The sequence below is a fragment of the Pongo abelii genome, chromosome 15, assembly GCF_028885655.2.
Source record: "Pongo abelii isolate AG06213 chromosome 15, NHGRI_mPonAbe1-v2.0_pri, whole genome shotgun sequence".
NCBI classification, from domain to species: Eukaryota; Metazoa; Chordata; class Mammalia; order Primates; family Hominidae; genus Pongo; species Pongo abelii.
Window position 1 is genome coordinate 47,078,757 of NC_072000.2, and position 19,632 is coordinate 47,098,388.

The following is a 19,632-nucleotide window of genomic DNA, read 5'->3' on the forward strand; positions in this document are numbered from 1 at the left end:
AATTAATTTACAGGATATCATTAAATAAATTGTCAAACAAGAAGTAAACATTTTCACTATTAGAGGGCATCTTCAAATTTTTAAGAAAAATTTCTTGATAATAAGGAAAATTTCTGATCAAAATTTACTATATTTTAAAACATTTTAGGAACCAAAATGATATTACCTTAAATATTTACTTTGGGGCCCGTTTCTATAAAATACAAAGATGTTACATTATGCCATGCTGCTAGGGTTTAAGCTTTGGACTAATTTTTTTCTGTTTTTTCATGTCCCGCAGACTCTGTTTACTGATCTTTTTCTATGTATGGATGTTCCAAACTGAAAAAATGTCACAATTCAAACCACACATCATATACATAAGTGAATACTTATGTTTTAGACCAAAATTTTGTTATAAGAGGAAAAAAAATACCTTATTCAAAAATAAGATCTAGAAATAGCCTAAATATATTTCTTGGGATGCCTCCAAGCTTTTCTTCTATGTCAAACATACTATATTCAGGATTTTCTGTTGGTAAAGTAAATTACAGATCTGTTTCTCTGAGATCACAATAATACCAGGGCAACTTTTTTGTCCGGAAAATTTTTTCTTAACAATGTAACGGGGTCTATCATTAAAACAGCCCTATTGGTCAATCCTGATTGCTCTTCCAGCAATCTAGTCCAAGAAGAAAGCCCATTATTAGTCAGTCACAATCATTTTCACAATAGACTCTGTGCTACTTAGTGATTTATACTTTGCCCACAGAATAAGAAAGACAGCAAAGAACAGCGGAGATATCATAGGCTAACATTAACTTGATATTTCTCCAAATTATTTACACAACCCATCCTGGTAGTTTAATAAATTATGTTATTTAGATTTAAATCCAGACAGAAACAATATAACTCAATTAAAATAATAAATATCAGTTTATTCTCTATATTGTAGTGGCTTCTCTCATTCTGTTACCAAGTATCTTTTCTCTCTCTCTCTCTCTCTGTCTCTCTCTCCTCTCTCTCTCTCTCATATACAATGTGTGTGCTAATTTTATATTTACACACAAACGTTTCCACTGATTAGAAATGGCCCACAGATCTTCAGAAGTTTTTTAACATTTGTATACTTGATCATAAGGATTAAATGTAACTATATTCTGACAGAATGAGGTGGGCTAAAAGGCAAACAGTTGGCCTGGCACGGTGGCTCACGCCTGTAATCCCAGCACTTTGGGAGGCCAAGGCGGGCGGATCACCTGAGGTCAGGAGTTCAAGACCAGCCTGGTCAACAAGGTGAAATCCCATCTCTCTAAAAATACAAAAATTAGCCGGGCTTGGTTGCAGGTGCCTGTAATCTCAGCTACTCAGGAGGCTGAGGCAGGAGAATCACTTGAATTCAGGAGGCGGAGGTTGCAGTGAGCTGAGATGGTGCCATTGCACTCCAGCCTAGGGGACAAGAGTGAGACTCCTCAAAAGAAAAAAAAAAAAAAAACAAGGCAAGCAGTTAATTACAGGATTGATATTACAGATTTTTTCTGTTTTATGTTCTACTCCACGCAATGATTCTTAGTAGGTAGTTTCTTATAATGTGATCGAAAACAAAAGTTACCTTTGTTATTCAATGAAGAGTAATATCTATGAAAAGCAATCATAGATAATGATTGCTTTTCATCTCTGTATGCAAACGACCTTTATAACTGACATGTGACTAACTAAAAAAAAAAGGCCATTGAAACACAAAAAATAGATGAGTATATGTGTGCTGATTTTCATGTAATATTGATTGATGAAATTCCTGATAAAGCAAAGGAATATTAAAGTAAATGAAAAAGGCAAATATAACAAAGGTTTTGCAAAGGTAATTTTATGGCAGATATAAATACCTATTACTTTACAAAGTAGTAAAGTCATAGTAGATATAATAGGACTTGCTATAAGTTAGAAATAGTGGATATTTTGGATCAAAAGTAATAAATTTATAAAAGTATCCTACTTTGTATAGCTGTCATTTACTTGCAGAACTTATTATTTTGTGGATTATGGTTAAAAAGTCACATTTTCAAAGGAGGCTTCTAATTATAATGGTGTTCTCACAAGTGCCATAATTTCTAGCCCTAATTCTAAGATCTTTTCATTAGGTGCTACTATCTGTTAAATTGAAACTTTTCTTTTATATTGAAAATTCAATGTCTTTCAACAACAAATAATTCTGTGACACACAGCATTTTTTATAATTATCCAAATACTAGTCTTTAGGAATAGTTATATGACTATCAGAAAAAATTGTCAGCTTTTTTTACCTAAAATGTTCCTTAAATGCATAGACTCAAAAACAATAAAGCTTTTTAGATGCATTTAAGTAGACATTAATTTTCCTAATATGAATATAAATGTTATGGGGTGAATTCCACAGTTTGAGATTTTAATTGTGTGAACATTTCCTTTGAAAGCTTTAGCAAATGAAATACTTGCAATAGTTTATTTCTTTAAGGGAATCCTTCAAAAAGTCAATATCGTAGCTATACATAACCATATAAAAGTATTGGGCATCCTTAAATTTAATTCCATATGGGCCATGTAACTAACTACAACCCAATAAAAAAGTAGCAAAATTGAAAATATAGCAAAACAATTCATTTCCAAAAAGAGCAACCAAAACATATCAAATATAAATAGAAAAGTCAGTTAACAATTATTTCATTAATATTTATTTCAGCTGAAAAACAACATTAATTTACATAATAAATGTTGTTACCATTCTAATTTTTATAATTCATTTGAAGCAAGCAATATTTGCTTGCTAAAAATAACATATATCTATAAAGAAATGCTTTTATTCAATTTTAGGGGTATTATATAACTTAAATTTTGTGCTTGCGTGGTAAAAAATTGTATATCCTAATGTATCAATGCATCAAAAATACAAATAGAAACTCAGTCTTTATTTTCATTCACCTTTCCCCTAATAGTTTACATATTTTATTGGTTATTTTAATACATGGTACCATGGTAACTCCATTAGCTAATTAATGAGTATAATCTCTGAAATTCTTAGACAAAAAACAATAGTAATTAAATGATTATTTATTTATTTATTTTGTGACAGAGTCTTGCTCTGTTGTCACTCTGGAGTTCAGTGGCACAATCTCAGCTCACTGCAATCTCCACCTTCTGGGTTCAAGCAATTCCCTTGCCTTAGCCTCCCGAGTAGCTGGGACTAAAGGCACCCGCCACCATGCCCGGCTAATTTTTTGTATTTTACTAGTGACAGGGTTTCACCATGTTGGCCAAGATGGTCTCGATCTCTGACCTCATGATCTGCCTGCTTCGGCCTCCCAAAGTGCTGGGATTACAGGCGTGAGCCACCGTGCCCAGCCCAAATGATTATTTTTATTGCTAATTTTATTAATACAATATAACATATTAAGAAAATTGACTGCTTTTAAGCCATTCTCTTGATCTAGGAATTATTGTACTTTTTTTCTGTTTAGTATTGCTGTCTAACAGACTTTCAGAAAAGTTACAGACTTGAAATTGCAGTTATTCAAAACTAGAGTTTTGATTAATTTTTTTGATATTGATGTAACTCTTTCCCCAGGGGTCTACAGTGAAATGCTGGCACTAAAATTGCATTTCTCCTAATTCTGGTAATTCCTCTATTGTTACTTAAAAAATTAGCTAGAATTAACTTCTTAACAAAGAAGCAAATGTGGAAGCTTATTGGTTTCAAATTATTTTCTAAGGGATGCAAGACTATTTCATTTCCTAGTGTAGATACTGAGAAATAAGATTTTGGCGAATTTTTCAGTTAATATAATAGTAATTAGAAAGTTGAGCTGTATTTTTTTTAAGCTAAGATGTTTTCAACTATACATATCAAGCTGAATAAAATTAAAATCACCTCAGGGTTATTCTTCTATACTTTTTATTTTATTAGATGACTTTAGCTTTTAGCATACATATTTTTAATGTTATAATTTAGGTGTGAGAAATAAAACTCAGCAAATGTTTAAATAAAATTATTCAGAAATGAAGTTTTTGTATGTTGAAAACATTTTTAGCTATATTTTCAAATTGTCATCTTTGCACCATTAATATACCAAATGGAAAGGCATTTATCATTATAAGAGTAAAAAAGAATACTACGAGTAATTATTTCAAAAACATTATTTCAAGAGCGTATACCACCTCATTTTTTAATTCTGCTATTGTCAAAATAAAATTGTACATATTATATTTTGGTGTTTTTCAGTTATGATTCTAAGAAACCATTTCGTTAAAAAAGTGGTATTGCCTATTTAAAATTTTCAATATGTGGGATTTGTTTGTGTCTTTTGTTTCTCTAAGAAAAAAAAAACAACTTTCCAAGTCTGAGGAAGAAAAGGGGCATACAAATTCAAAAAGCTAAAAACATTACAAATGAATGGAACCCAGAGAGGAAAAAACAGACCCATTACAACCAAATTGCCAAAATAATAGACAAAGAAAAAAAGTTGAAGCAACAGGACAAAAGAAAACCCCATGGTATTATTACAAGAGTTTTCCTGAGATTTATCAGTGGGTTGCTAAGAAAAAACATCATAGGTCAAAAGGGTATGAGATGATAAAATTAAAGTGCTAAAAGACAAAAACACCACAAAACAAGAATATTATAACCAGCCAAAATGAAGAAGTAATAATAACAATATTAAAACTTCCCAGATAAACAAAAGCTGGGAAGACCACCCTAGACAACATACGAAGACCCATCCCTACAAAATTAAAAAAGAAATATTCTAAAAAATAAAAGGGAAGTAACGCTTTCAAGCTTATTTTAAGGACAGCATTATTCTGATAAAGATATACAAAGACACCACAGCAAAAGAAAACTGTAAACATTGATGCAAGAAAACCTCAACAAAATATTGGCAAATCAAATTCAACAGCACATTAAAAAGTATTATACCACCATGACTAATTGAGATTTAATTCTGGAAACCAAGGTTGTTTCAACATGTAAAATTCATTCAATGTAATATAGTGCAATAACAGAATAAAGAAAAAAAATACGATCATCTCAATTCATGCAGAAAAAGCATTTGAAAAACTTTGACATCATTTTGTGTTAAAAACTTTCAACAACCTGGGAATAAGGGGAGTATAATAAAGGTCATATATGAAAAGCAGGAAACTAGCATTATACTCAATTATAGCAAACTAAAATTTTTTTCCTATAAGATTGGGAACAAGGAAATGTTATAGGAGTTATTAAGAAATTATTTTAGGCAGATAGAGAGGAAAAAGGGTCCTTGGGAAGTTTTTGTTTCTTTTAAAGCAGCTCCAGAAATGTTTCCTGTCTAGCAGGAAAGCCCTGGCTCTTAGAGCCATGCTGGCAAACTTTAATATGCAAATGCCAGCCCTTAGAAACTGGGTCCACCCAAACATGGTGATTTCCGCCACCTTCTTCTTGCCCTTGCCCCAACATGTGCCTGGCCACATGACCACCCCTACATATCCCCATGTGTCTAGAACATCATGGTGAACTGCATTTGCATATTAAAAGGCTAGGGTGTGAGAGCCAGTTTTTTCACTGGCCATGTGAATGAGATACCTGGTCAAACCAATCCCCTGAGCCCTATGCAAATCAGACACCACCTCCTCCAGCCTCCTCATAGAAGCAGCCACTTTTCTGCCCCACACGGGGTTTTCTCTTTGTTAAAATCCCTCCTTTCTCTGTCTCTGTATGGGGGAGCTGTTTATTTCTTCCTTCTTTCTTGCCTATTAAACTTTTCGCTCCTTGAAACCACTCCATGTGTGTCTGTGTCATTAATCCTATGGGCGTGAGACCAAGGACCCTGGTATTCCTTCAGTCATCGGAGCCATATCAGCAAGGATATCCTCTCTTGCCACTTCTATTCAAAACAGTACTGGAAGTTATTACCAGAGTGATAAGGAAAACAAGTCAAATCAAAACAAAACAAATAGCAGGCATTTAAGCTGTAAAGAAAGAAGTAAAATTACCTCTGTTCACTGATGACATGATTTCATATGTAGAAAATTCTCAGGAATCCACAATAATCCCTGTTAAGAATAATAAACAAATTCAGTAGAAATGGACAATACAAAATCAGTAGGCAAAATCTTTTGTTTATACACACCAACACTGAACAATACAAAAAAGTATTAAAGAAACATTCTCATTTACAATAGCATGAAAAAAAATAAAATATTTTTTAATAAATTTACTCTGGGAACAAAATGACTTGTACTCTGAAAACTGAAAAACATTGCTTAAAGAAATTAAAGAAGACACAACTTATGCTCATAATTAAAATAGTTAATATTTTTGAAATATCTATAGTACCCAAAACAATCTCCAGATTCACTGCAATCCCAATTGAAATCCCATTGGCATGTTTTGCAGAAATACAAAAAAAAATCATACATAAATTTATATGCATTATTAAAAGATCCAGAGTAGCCAGAACAATCTTGAGAAAGAAAATAAACATGGAGATATGATGCTTTCAGATTTCAAAATGTATTACAAAGCTATAATCATCAAAGCAGTATTGTACTGGCATATAGAAAAATATACAGACCAATGGAGCTAAATAAAAAGCCTAGAAATAAACTGTCACATATAAAATCAAATGATTTTGACAAGAGTTTGAAAGCCAAAAAATGAGAAAATGATAGTTTAAAAAAAAAAAAAGATGTTGAAAAAAACTGAAGGTCTATGTACACACACATAAAAAAAAAGAAATTGGGCCTGTACTTTGCACAACATACAAAAATTAACTCAAAATGGATTAAGTATATAAACTTAAGGCCTTAAACTGTAAAACTCCTAGGAATAAACACAGAGGAAAAGCCTTATGATATTGAGTTTAGCAATGATTTCTAGGATATTACACCAAAACAAACACACAAACAAACAAACAAAACAAGCAACAAAAGCAAAAATAGACAAAAGTGACTACATCAAACTTAAAAGCTTCTGTATAGCAAAGGAAACAGTCTAGAGTGAAAAGGTAACCAAAAGATTAGGGGAACATATTTGAAAACCATGTATCTAGTAAGGAGTTAATACTCATGAAAATAAAAAACTTGTATGACTCAACAACAACAAAAAATATTTTATTAATAAATGAGCAGAGGACTTGAGTAGACATTTTTCAAAAGAAGATACATAAATGGCCAAAAGCTTATAAAAAGATACTCAACATCACTAATTATCAGGGGAATGCAAATAAAAAACCTCAATGAGCCATAATCTCATACCTGTTAGGATGGCTGTTACCAAAATAAAATAAAATAACATACATGAATCATAAGTATTGGCACAGATGTATAGAAGTAGAACTCTTGTGCACTGCCTTGGAGAATGTAAAATTATGCAATCATTATGGAAGGCAAAATAGAAACTTCTCAAGAAATTAAAAATAGAATTGTCATATGATGTAGTAATTCTACTTCTGACTATATATAAAAAAATTGAAAAAATGGGTCTCAAGGAGATAGTTGCACACCCAGCTTTATTGCAGCATTATTCAGAATAGCTAAGTGGTGGAAACAAACTAAATGGCATTCAAGGGATGAATAGATAAACAAAAATTTGGTATATACATACAATGGAATATTATTTATCCTCACAAAAAGGAAATCCTTTCATATGCTACAACATTAATTTGACCTAAGGCAGAGAGGTTGTATCATCAATAAATTCTGTCAGAGTAAGTGATAAGTTTCTTATAATTGTTCCTATTTGTATGATTCTCATATTGAGAAGAATATTCTGTAATTATTCACATAAAAACTTGAATTAATAATTCCCCAAGCAGAGTAGCCATAATACCCAAACATTCAAAAGTAATCCCATTTTAAGTCTCAATCAGAGTTTGAATTTCTAGCCTTGGTGATTTATAGAAGTAGGGTCTCTGTGTACAGGAAGGTTTCAGAGTAATATTTATAAAGTCCATAAGGTATTTATCTTACATAAGCAGAACTAGGTCTCCTGGCTACAAAAAAAGTAGAGTTTAGTTGAAGCACACAGAAATCTAAAAAAAAAAAATGATTTATTTATGACAAAAGGTCTGAACCAAGGCCTTGTATTAGCTAGGTTACATATTTGTACCTATCTTTGTCTCTTTTAATGAGTAAATATTTGACCCATCACCCTACAAAGTTTATTGAATATAAATTTACTGTTACCTAGGGTATGATCAATCAAATGTAGTATATCTTTTTTCCTGTGGGAGAGAGGGCCACTGACTATATCACAGGTCATTCTGTATAAGGTTATTTGGCCACGTAAGTGCAGGTAAAAATATCATTGGCTGAAATTCTCTTATGTCTCATTTGATGACACTAGGATTTCCCAGATTGCTTATTCATAAAGATGTGGTATGGGATGGCATATCTAGCAGTCAGTAAGCCTGAATACATTGACTACCATTTAGGATATTCTAAAAATGCCATTAGAATGACTGTTTTGTACCAGAACAATTATAACAAGAGGAGGGAGGAAAAAAGAAAAGGTACGTTATTGGGTGGACAACAATTTGCGGTCTACAGAAAGTGAGAAGAGTGATTATAAGCTAATAGAAAAAAAAATTAGATAAGGATTTTGGTTTGGAATCTTGGGTGGAAACCATACACTACTGAAGTCGTTAGCTTGTTCTGAAGGTTCTAGGTTAAATATCTGCTTCCAGAGATTAGCTGCTACTGGAGAATCTCTGAGAATCTTGAGTTTATGGTACTCTGTTAGAGTATGATATAGTTTAGATGTTTGTCCCCAGTGCTGGAGGTGGGGCCTAGTAGGGAGGCATTTGGGTCATAAGGACAGATCCCTCATGAATACCTTGGTGCTGTTCTCATGATAGTTAGAGAGTTCCCAAGAGATCTGGTTGTTTAAATGTGTGTGCAGAGACCCAGGAATTTTACATACTCTAGCCCCAGGATCCCCCACAAGGCAGGAGGTCCATCCATACAGCTCCTAAGAAGGAAATCCAAAGAGCCAAGCAGGGCTATTCTGCAGGCCCCACTTCTGAAGCACCTCACATGTTAAGACCCACTTGCTTAGAATTCCAGCCAGCCAACAGCAACAGGCTGAAGTCTGCCTGAGTCAGAACCAAGTTCTGGGAAGGCAGGGTGGCCACCAACTTTTCAGTTTGGTAGACTTAGTTGGTCCAGCCTGCACCTTTGGGAATACTAATCGTCCAGACAAGGAAAGACACCCCACAACAAAGCGCAGCTGCCTTGCCAGATCGTAGCTAGACTGCATCTTTAAATGGGACCGTGATTCATTCATCATCACTTGGCAAGACCTCCCTGAGGGTGTTTCAGCCACCTGCAAAAATTCTATGGACAGAGCTTTGATCTTTCCCTTGGATGGAGCTCCTGGTGGGAGGGGTGGCTGCCATCTCTGTGGTTCAGTCAATTCAACCATTTCAGCCTGCCAGCTTTGAAAGTCCAAAAGATCTGGATGAGAAAGGGTCCTCCCCAATAGAGCATACCTGCTGTACCAAAAAGCAGCCAGACTGTTTCTTTAAGTAGGTCCATGATCCCATTCCTTCTGACTCAGTGAGACTTCCCAACAGGGGCTCCAACCACCTCTTACAGATGTGTTCAGGCTGGCAACACGTCAGTACTCCCTGGGACAGAGCCTCCAGTGGAAGGAGCCTCCATAGGAAGGAATTCTTTGCAGTTTCACACACTTGACTGCATATATCTCCAGGTACAGAAAAAACCAAGGTGACTAGGGTCTGGAGCAGACCCCCAGCAAGGTGTGGCAGCCCTACAGAAGAGTGGCCTGGTTGTTAAAAGAAAAACAAAATAACAGAAAACAACAACATCAATAGAAAGACCCCAAAAAACCCCCATTTAAAGTTTGGCAACCTCAAAGGTTGAAAGTAGATAAGCCCACAAAGATGAGAAAGAATCAATGCAAAAATGCTGAAAACTCAAAAAGCCAGAATGCTTCTTTTCCAAATGACTGCAATGCCTCTTCAGCAAGGACACAGACCTGGACTGAGGCTGAGATGGCTGAATTGATAGAAGTAGGCTTCAGAAGGTGGGTAATAACAAACTTGGCTGAGCTAAAGGAGCATGTTGTAACCCAATGTAAAGAGGATAAGAATCATGATAAAACAATACAGGAGCTGACATCCAGAATAGCCAGTTTAGAGAGGAACAGAGCCAACCTAACAGAGCTGAAAAGCACTATGAGAACTTCACAATGCAATTACAAGTATTGACAGCAGAATAGACCAAGGGGAGGAAAGAATCTCAGAGTATGAAGACTATCTTTCTGAAATAAGAGGGGCATATAAGAATAGAAAAAAAAAAGAATGAAAAAGAATGAACAAAACCTCTGAGAAATATGGGATTATATAAAGAGACCAAACCTACAACTAACTGATTGGGATACGTGAAAGAGACAGGAAGAATGCAACAAAGTTGCAAAACATACTTCAGGCAATCATACTGGAAAACTTTCCCAACCTAGCAAGAGAGACCAGCATTCAAATTCAGGAAATTCAGAGAACCCCAGTAAGATACTCCACAAGATCAACCGCAAGACACATAATCATCAGATTCTACAAAGTTGAAATGAAAGAAAAAATGTTAAGGACAGCCAAAGAGAAAGGCGAGGTCACCTACAAAGGGAAACCCATCAGAATAACAGTGGACCTCTCAGTGGATACCCTTCAAGCTAGAAGAGATTGGGGACCAATGCTCAACATTCTTAAAAAAACATAATTTCCAACTCAGAATTTCATATCCAGCCAAACTAAGCTTCATAAGTGAAAGAAGAATAAAATATTTTTCAGATAAGCAAATGCTGAGCAAATTCATTATCACCAGGCCTGCCTTTCAAGAGCTCCTGAAGAGAGCATCAAATATGGAAAGTAAAAACCAGTATCAGCCACTACAAAAACACGCTAAAGTACACAGACTAGTGACACTATGAAGCAGCCACATAAACAAGTTTGCAAAGTAAACAACTGGCAACATGATGACAGAATCAAATCTACACATAACAATACTAACCTTAAATGTAAATGGGCTAAGTTCCTCAATTAAAAGACTGTAGGCAAGCTGGATAAAGAGCCAAGACTCTTTGGTATGCTGTCTTCAAGAGACCTATTTCACATTCAAAGACACACATAGGCTGAATAGAAAGAAATGGAAGAAACTTTACCAAGCAAATTGAAAACACAAAAAAAACAGGTTTCAAGCCTAGTCTCTGATAAAGCAGACTTTAAACCAACAAAGATAAAAAAATACAAAGAAGGGTATTACATAATAATAAAGGGTTCCATTTGACAAGAAAAGCTAACTATGTTAAATATATACATACCCAATCCAAGGGGACCTAGATTCATAAAGCAAGTTCTTAGAGACCTAGAAAAAGACTTAGACTCCCACACAATAATAATGGGAGACTTTAACACCCCATTGACAATATTAAACAGATCATCAAGACAGAACATTAACAAAGATATTCAGGACCTGAACTCAGCTCTGGATCAAGTGGACCTGATAGATATCTACTGAACTCTCCACCCCAAAACAACAAAATATACATACTTCTCATTGCCACACATCACTTACTCTAAAATTTATGACATAATTAGAAGTAAATCACTCCTCAGCAAATACAAAAGAACTGATATCATAACAAATAGTCTTGCAGACCACAGGACAATCCAATTAGACCTCAAGATTAAGAAATTCACTCAAAATTACACAACTACATGGAAACTGAATAACTTCCTTTTGAATGACTCTTGGGTAAATAAAGAAATTAAGGCAGAAATCTCATTTTTGAAACTAATGAGAACAAAGAGACAACATACTAGAATCTCTGGGATGCAGCTAAAGCAGTGTTAAGAGGGAAATTTATAGCACTAAATGCACACACCTAAAAGCTAGAAAGATCTCAAGTTAACAATCTACTTAGAGAACCAAGAGCAAACAAACCTCAAAGCTAGCAGAAGACAAGAAAGAACCAAGATTAGAGCTAAACTGAAAGAGATAGAGACACAAAAAACCCTTCAAAGGATCAACAAATCCAGGAGCTGATGTTTTGAAAAAATAATAAAACAGATAGACTGCTAGCTAGATTAATAAAGGAAAAAAGAGAGAAGAATAAAACAAACACAATAAGAAATAATATGGGGGAAATCATCACAGACCACACAGACATACAAATAACCATCACAGAATACTATAAATCCTTCTATGCATATAAACTAGAAAATCTAGAAGAAATGCATAAATTTCTTGACACATATACCCTCCCAAGACTGAACTGTGAAGAAATTGAATCCCTGAATAGACCAAGAACGAGTTCTGAAATTGAGACAGTAATAAATAGCATAGCCTACTAACCAATGAAAGCCCATAACCAGAGGAATTAATAGCTGAATTCTACCAGACAATTCAGATAAGAGATGGCACCATTTCTACTTAAACTATCCCAAGAACTTGAAAAAGAGGGACTAACTAATTATATAATGCCTGCATCATCCTGATAATAAAACCTGGCAGAGATACAAGAACAACAAAACTTCAGGCCAATATCTTTGATGAACATCGATGCAAAAACTCTCAACAAAATAGAAACAAACTGAATCCAGCTTTTCAAAGATAAGCTTTTCGAAATGCTTTTTCACCACAATCAAGTAGGCTTCATCCCCAGGATGTAAGCTTGGTTCAACATATGCAAATCAATAAATGTGATTCATCACATGAATAGAACTAAAGATAAAAACCACATGATTAGCTCAAAAAATGAAGAAAAGGGCTTCAATATAATTCAACAACTACCAGGGGAAATTCATTCAGATATCGGGCAAAATTCACCTGTGATATTTCACATAGGTTCTTTTCTATTTTTCCTAATGTTGGCCAGTCTGAGAAATAAAGGGACAGAGTACAAAAGAGAGAAATTTTAAAGCTGGGTGTCCAGGAAAGACATCACATGTCGGCAGGTTCCGTGATGCCCTGTGAGCCGTAAAACCAGCAAGTTTTTATTAGTGATTTTCAAAAGGGGAGGGAGTGTACAAATAGGGTGTGTGTCACAGAGATCATGTGCTTCACAAGGTAATAGAATATCACAAGGCAAATGGAGGCAGGGCGAGATCACAGGACCAAAGGACCAGGGCAAAATTAAAATTGCTAATTAAGTTTCAGGCACACATTGTCATCAATAACATCTTATCAGGAAACAGGGTTTGAGAGCAGACAACCGGTCTGACCAAAGTTTATTAGGCAGTAATTTCCTCGTCCTAATAAGCCTAGCAGCACTACGGAAGACTGGAGCTTATTTCATCCCTACAGCTGCGACCGTAAAAGACGGCCACCCCTGAAGCGGCCATTTCAGAGGCCTACCCTCAGGGACGCATTCTCTTTCTCAGGGCTGTTTCTTGCTGAGAAAAAGAATTCAGCTATATTTCTCCCATTTGCTTTTGAAAGAAGAGAAATATGGCTCTGTTCCGTCCAGCTCACCAGCAGTCAGAGTTTAAGGTTATCTCTCTTGTTCCCTGAACATTGCTGTTATCCTGTTCTTTTTTCAAGGTGCCCAGATTTCATATTGTTCAAACACACATGCTCTACAAACGATTTGTGCAGTTAACACAATCATCACAGGGTCCTGAGGTGACATACAACCTCCTCAGCTTACGAAGATGATGGGATTAAGAGACTACAGTAAAGACAGGCATAGGAAATCATAAGGGTATTGATTGGGGAAGTGATAAGTGTCCATGAAATCTTCATAATTTATGTTCAGAGACTGCAGTAAAGACAGGCATAATAAATTATAAAAGTATTAATTTGGGGAACTAATAAATGTCCATGAAATCTTCACAATCCACGTTCTTCTGCCATGGCTTCAGCCGGTCCCTCCGTTCAGGGTTCCTGACTTCCCACAACAAACATCCCTTCATGTTAAAAACTTTCAATAAACTATGTATTGAAGGAACACACCTAAAAATAATTAGAGCCATATTTGACAAACCCACAGCTAATTTCATACTGAATGGGCAAAAGCTGGAAGCATTCCTTTTGAAAACTGGCACAAGACAAGAATATGTCTGTCACCACTTCTATTCAACATAGTATTGAAAGTTCTGGCCACAGCAATCAGGCAAGAGAAAGAAATAAAGGGTATTCAAATAGGAATAGAGGAAGTCAATTTTTTTTTTTTTTTTTTTGCAGATGACATAATCCTATATCTAGAAAACCCCATTGTCTCAGCCCAAAAACTTCTGAAGCTGATAAACAACTTCAGCAAATTCTCAGTATACAAAGTCAATGTGCAAAAACTGTTAGCATTCCTATACACCAATAACAGGCAAGCAAAGAGCCAAATAATGAATGAACTCCCATTCACAATTGCTACAAAAAGAATAAAATACCTAGGAATACAGCTAACAAGGGAAGTGAAGGACATCTTCAAGGGGTACTACAAACCACTTCTCAAAGAAATTAGAAAGGGCATAAAAAAATGGAAAAAGATTCCATGCACATGAATACAAAGAATCAATGTCTTAGAAATGGCCAGACTGCCCAAATTAATGTATAGATGCAATGCTATATCCATTAAACTACCATTGACATTCTTCACAGAACTAGAAAAATTTATTTTAAAATTCATATGAAACCATAAAAGAGCCCAAATAACTAAGACAATCCTAAGCAAAAAGAACAAAGCTGGAGGCATCAGGCTACGTGACTTCAAACTGTACTACAGTGCTGCAGTAACCAAAACAGCAAGGTGCTGGTACAAGAGCAGTCACACACACCAATGAAATAGAATAGTAAACTCAGAAATAAGACCACACACATACATCTGACCTTCCACAAACCTGACCAAAAGCAGGGGGGAAAGGATATTTTATGTAATACATTGTGCTGGGAGAACTGGCTAGTCACATGCAGAAAACTGAAGCTGGACCTCTACCTTACACCATATAAAAAAATCAACTCAAGATGAATTAAAGACTTGAATTTAAAATCCAAAACTACAAAAAATCTGGAAGAAAATCTAGGCAATACCATTCAGGGCATAAGCAAGGATTTCATGATGAAAACATCAAAAGCAATTGCAACAAAAGCAAAAATTGGCAAGTGGGATCTAATTAAACTAAAGAGCAGGACAGCAAAAGAAACTCACTGGAGTGAACAGACAACCTACAAAATGGAAGAAATTTTTTGCAAGGTATCTATCTGACAAAGGTCTAATATCCAGAATCTACAAAGAACCTAAACAAATTTACAAGAAAAAAACAAATAACTCCATTTAAAAGTGGGCAAAGGATATGATCAGACACTTCTCAAAAGAACACATATATGTGGCCAACAAACATATGAAAAAAAAGCTCAACATCACTGATCATTAGAGAAATGCAAATCAAAACCACAATGAGATACCATCTCACATCAGTTAGAATGGCTATTATTAAAAAGTTAAAAAATAGCAGATGCCAGTGAGGTTGTGGAGACAAAGGAAGAGTTTTACACTCTTGGTGGGAGTGTAAATTAGTTCAACCATTTTGGAAGACAGGGTGGTGATTCCTCAGAGACCTATAGGCTAAAATACCATTTGACCCAGCAATCTCATTACTGGGTATATACCACAAAGAATACAAATCATTCCATTAGAAAGATGCATGTACATGTATGTTCATTGTGGCACTTTTCGCAGTAACCAAGACATGGAATCAACCTAAATGCCCATCAGTGATAGACTGGATAAAGAAAACAGGGTACATATATACCATGAAATATTATGAAGCCATGAAAAGGAATGAGATCATGTCATTTGCAGGGACATGGATGGAGTTGGAAGACATCTCCCTCAGCAAAATAATGCAGAAATAAAAATCCAAACACTGTATGTTCTCACTTATGAATGGGAGCTGAATGATGAGAACACATGGACACACAGGGGAGACCAAAACACAGTGGAGTCTGTCAGGGTAGAGGTGGGGGAAGGGAGAGCATCAGAAAGAATAGCCAATTAATGCTCTGCTTAATGCCTAGGTGATGGGATGATCTGTGCAGCAAACCATTATGGCACACATTTACCTATGTAACAAACCTGCACATCCTACAAATGTACCCCTGAAGTTAAAATAAAAGTTGAAAAAAGAAAAAAAACATGTGTGTGGCAACTCCCCCTTGTTTTGCTCATACTCTCATCACGTGAGGTGACTACCCCTGCTTCACCTTCTGCCATAATTGTTCCTGAGGCTGTCACCAGAAGCAGATGCTGGAGCCATGTTGGTGCAGCCTGAAATACTGTGAGCCAATTAAACCTCCTTTCTTTATAATAACCCAGCCTCAGGTATTTTTTAATAGAAATGCAAAAGAAGGCCCCAAACCAGAGTTGCTTTTTAATTGTGTGTAATTCTTAGAGTGGCCTAGAAAAAAATCACTGTTCATTCATCATTTTACAGAGGCCGTGTCTGCAGAAGGAACTGTCCTCACTGTATCCACCTAATTTACCCTTTGGCTGGAAATATTAGAAAATATAAAACAAGATATTTCATCACAGTATAATTTCTTCACAAATTTTTCAAATGAAAAGAAAATGCAGCTGTAACCAAAGTTGTTTTCTCTGTGACACATTTGTTATTGAGCTCTGCATAGCAAAATAATCTATCAACAGAGTATACAGACAAGCTACAGGACAGGAGAACATTTTTGCAAACTATACATCAGACAAAGGTTTGATTTCTAGCATCTATAAGGAACTTAAACCATTTTATAAGAAAAAATGAATAACCCCATAAAATAGTGAGCAAAGGACATGAACACACACTTTTCAAAAGAAGACATATATGTGGCCAGCAAGTATATGAAAAAAAGCACACATGAAAGAAAGATCATTAGAGAAATGCAAATCAAAACCACAATGTAATACCATCTCATACCAATCAGAATGGCTATTACATAAAAAGTCAAAAAACAACAGATATTGTCGAGGTTGTGGAGAAAAAGAAATGCTTATACACTGTTGGTGGGGGTGTAAATTAGTTCAACCATTGTGAAAGACAGAGGGTGATTCCTCAGAGACCTAAAGACAGAAGTAATATTCGACCCAGCAATCCCATTAATGGGTATACACCCAAAGGAATAGAGATTGTGATGTTATAAAGACACACACACGTGTATGTTCACTGAAACACTATTCACAATAGAAGACAGGGAAAAAAAACCTAAATGCCCATCAGTGATAGACTGGATAAAGAAAATGTGGTACATATATACCATAGAATACTATGCACCCATAAAAAAGAAACAGATAATGTCCTTTGCAGGGACATGGGTAGAGCTGGAGGCCATTTTCCTTAGAAAACTAATACAGGAACAGAAAATCAAATACTGTATGTTCTCACTTGTAAGTGGGAGGGAAATGATGAGAACATATGGACACACAATGGAAAACCACAGACACTGGGGCCTATCTGAGTGTGAAGAGTGGGAGAAGGGAGAGGATCAGGAAAAATAACTAATGGATACCAGGCTTAATACATGAGTGGTGAAATAATCTGTACAACAAAGCCCCATGAAACAAGTTTACCTATGTAACAAACCCGCACATATGTCCCTGAACTTAAAATAAAACTTAAAAACAATTTAAACCACTTATCAATAGTGAGTTAATTAAATCATATTTAACTGAAGCAACTGAAGAAATGTTTCCAGAGAAAACAAACTTTTTAAGAGTGGTTAGGCTTTTGATGAGAACACTTGTTTGAATAGTTGTGGAAATTCTAAGCAACATAAATAATAAAGAAGAACAGCTCAAAGTAAAAAGCAAGGCATGTAAAATAAAATTTCAAGTAGTTTTCCTTGTGTCAAATATTACAGATACTACTTAGTTACCGTTTTTTATTTGAAGCCTTAATGTCAAGTTAGAAATGACTATAGAACTAGCTTCTATCTGGAGTCTATGTGGAACAAGTGTAGGGGAGTCTATTTTCAAGAAGGCTGAGAAAACACTAATGAGATACAACCTGAAATGGAATTTGCTAAGATGTGTTAAAACTGGTATGTGTTGGGCCCAAAAGGCTTAATTAGATAAATTTACAAAGGTGGTAAAAATGTAAGCCATTTAAATTTGATGTTTATTCATTGCATCTTTTATCAGCCAGTACTTTGTGGAAAATATTTGAATATTTTATTAAGCCAGTAGTGACAATAGTAAACTCAAGTCACTCTCAGGGAATTAACCATCATAACTTCTCTAATTTTTAGTGAGAAATACAAGCTGAATGTTCTTACTTGCTTAACCACACAGCAGTTCAATTGCTTAGTGAAAGTAAAGTTTTATTGTGACTTTTGGAAATCACTTTTGCTATTTAAATGTTTATGAATGAGTGAAAACACTCTCAACCACTGTTATCAATTACTGAATGGCTTTGGAAATTAATTTTGCTGCAGACTTGATAATATTCTTAATTAATTTAATCTAAAATTCCAAGGCAAAACACTGATTAAATATAAAGTATTTGATAACAACTTATGTATTTTAATTATAAGTTATGTCAGCTGCTTTACACATTTCTGTGATGTTAAAAAAATTAAAAGCAGAAATGGAATTTCAATTCCTAGACAAATTTGCAGTAAATGTTTTTCAAGCTCAAATTTTATTTCTAGCCACGTTTTTCTGCCCATGAGGCCGATGAAAAGGCTATTTCGATATTTCAAACTTCGTTTACCTCCACAATTGAGGAGCTTCTACTTAGCTTTCAACTGGATGCAATTTATCTGAAACATAGTGACATACTAAAAGGTAAATATTAAAAAAAAGAAAGAATTCTATATGGTTTCCAGGCTATAGATATACTAATTTAAAAATCACGTTTTCAGAGACTGACACCAAAATTTGCAGTTCCTAACTGTGAGAAAAGAAATTTTAAGATGTAATACAAATAAATCTAATTATAGATGAATATTAATAGTTAAAAATTTGCAATGGATTTTGACTACAGCAAACATTAACTCTGAACCCCAGTAAGCAAAATGTTTTGCTCTCTAAAAGTATAAAATCAAGTTATTCTTATGAGTAGACCAGCATCACAAAAAAGTGGTAAAGTTTCATTGTTTTATAAATCTTGTCAATAAAAATTACACAAATTTATTTTCTCTTCCATTATATAACTATCTATATATCATTAATGTTGCATCTTGGCCAGCAAACCTTAAACTACTTATCAGTTTTGTAGAAAATATTTACTGAGTACTGATGTTAGAAATAATATTATTTCTTTTCAAATGTATCAAGCTATTTCTTTTTCTTGGCAATTTAAAAATATATAACAATTTCAAATAAATATACATTAAGTTACTGTTTTATCCTTCCTGGACAATTGCTGTCATAAGGAACCTCCCCATTAAGTTAAAGCCTAATGAATTGACCATCAACTTTTACTTGCTTACTTTTCTGATTAGAATTAGTACATAAACATAACTTTGTTACTCTTTTTAAAATGCTTAGAAAAATTACAATATCATAGTTCACATAAGTCAGTTTAAAAATTTCATGTCACAAGTTGTTGACATAAGGGTAAATAATGATGGCATTCTTAAAAAGACTTTTGGTAGATGTACTACTAAGCAGCTTACATACACAGCACCAACAACTACAAT

At 34.7% G+C, this 19,632-nt stretch overlaps 1 long non-coding RNA gene across 1 annotated transcript in view; it reads right to left on the reverse strand.

Annotated features, from left to right (window-relative positions):
• Positions 1-1,171: 1,171 nt before the first annotated feature.
• Positions 1,172-19,632, reverse strand: part of LOC134759972 (uncharacterized) — a 186,851-nt gene continuing 168,390 nt past the window's right edge. Inside the window, exons 3-4 of the long non-coding RNA XR_010136874.1 lie at positions 5,983-6,042; positions 1,172-1,450 (exon numbers count right to left, since the gene is read on the reverse strand). This is a non-coding gene — a long non-coding RNA (uncharacterized LOC134759972). The remainder of the gene's footprint in view (positions 1,451-5,982; positions 6,043-19,632) is intronic.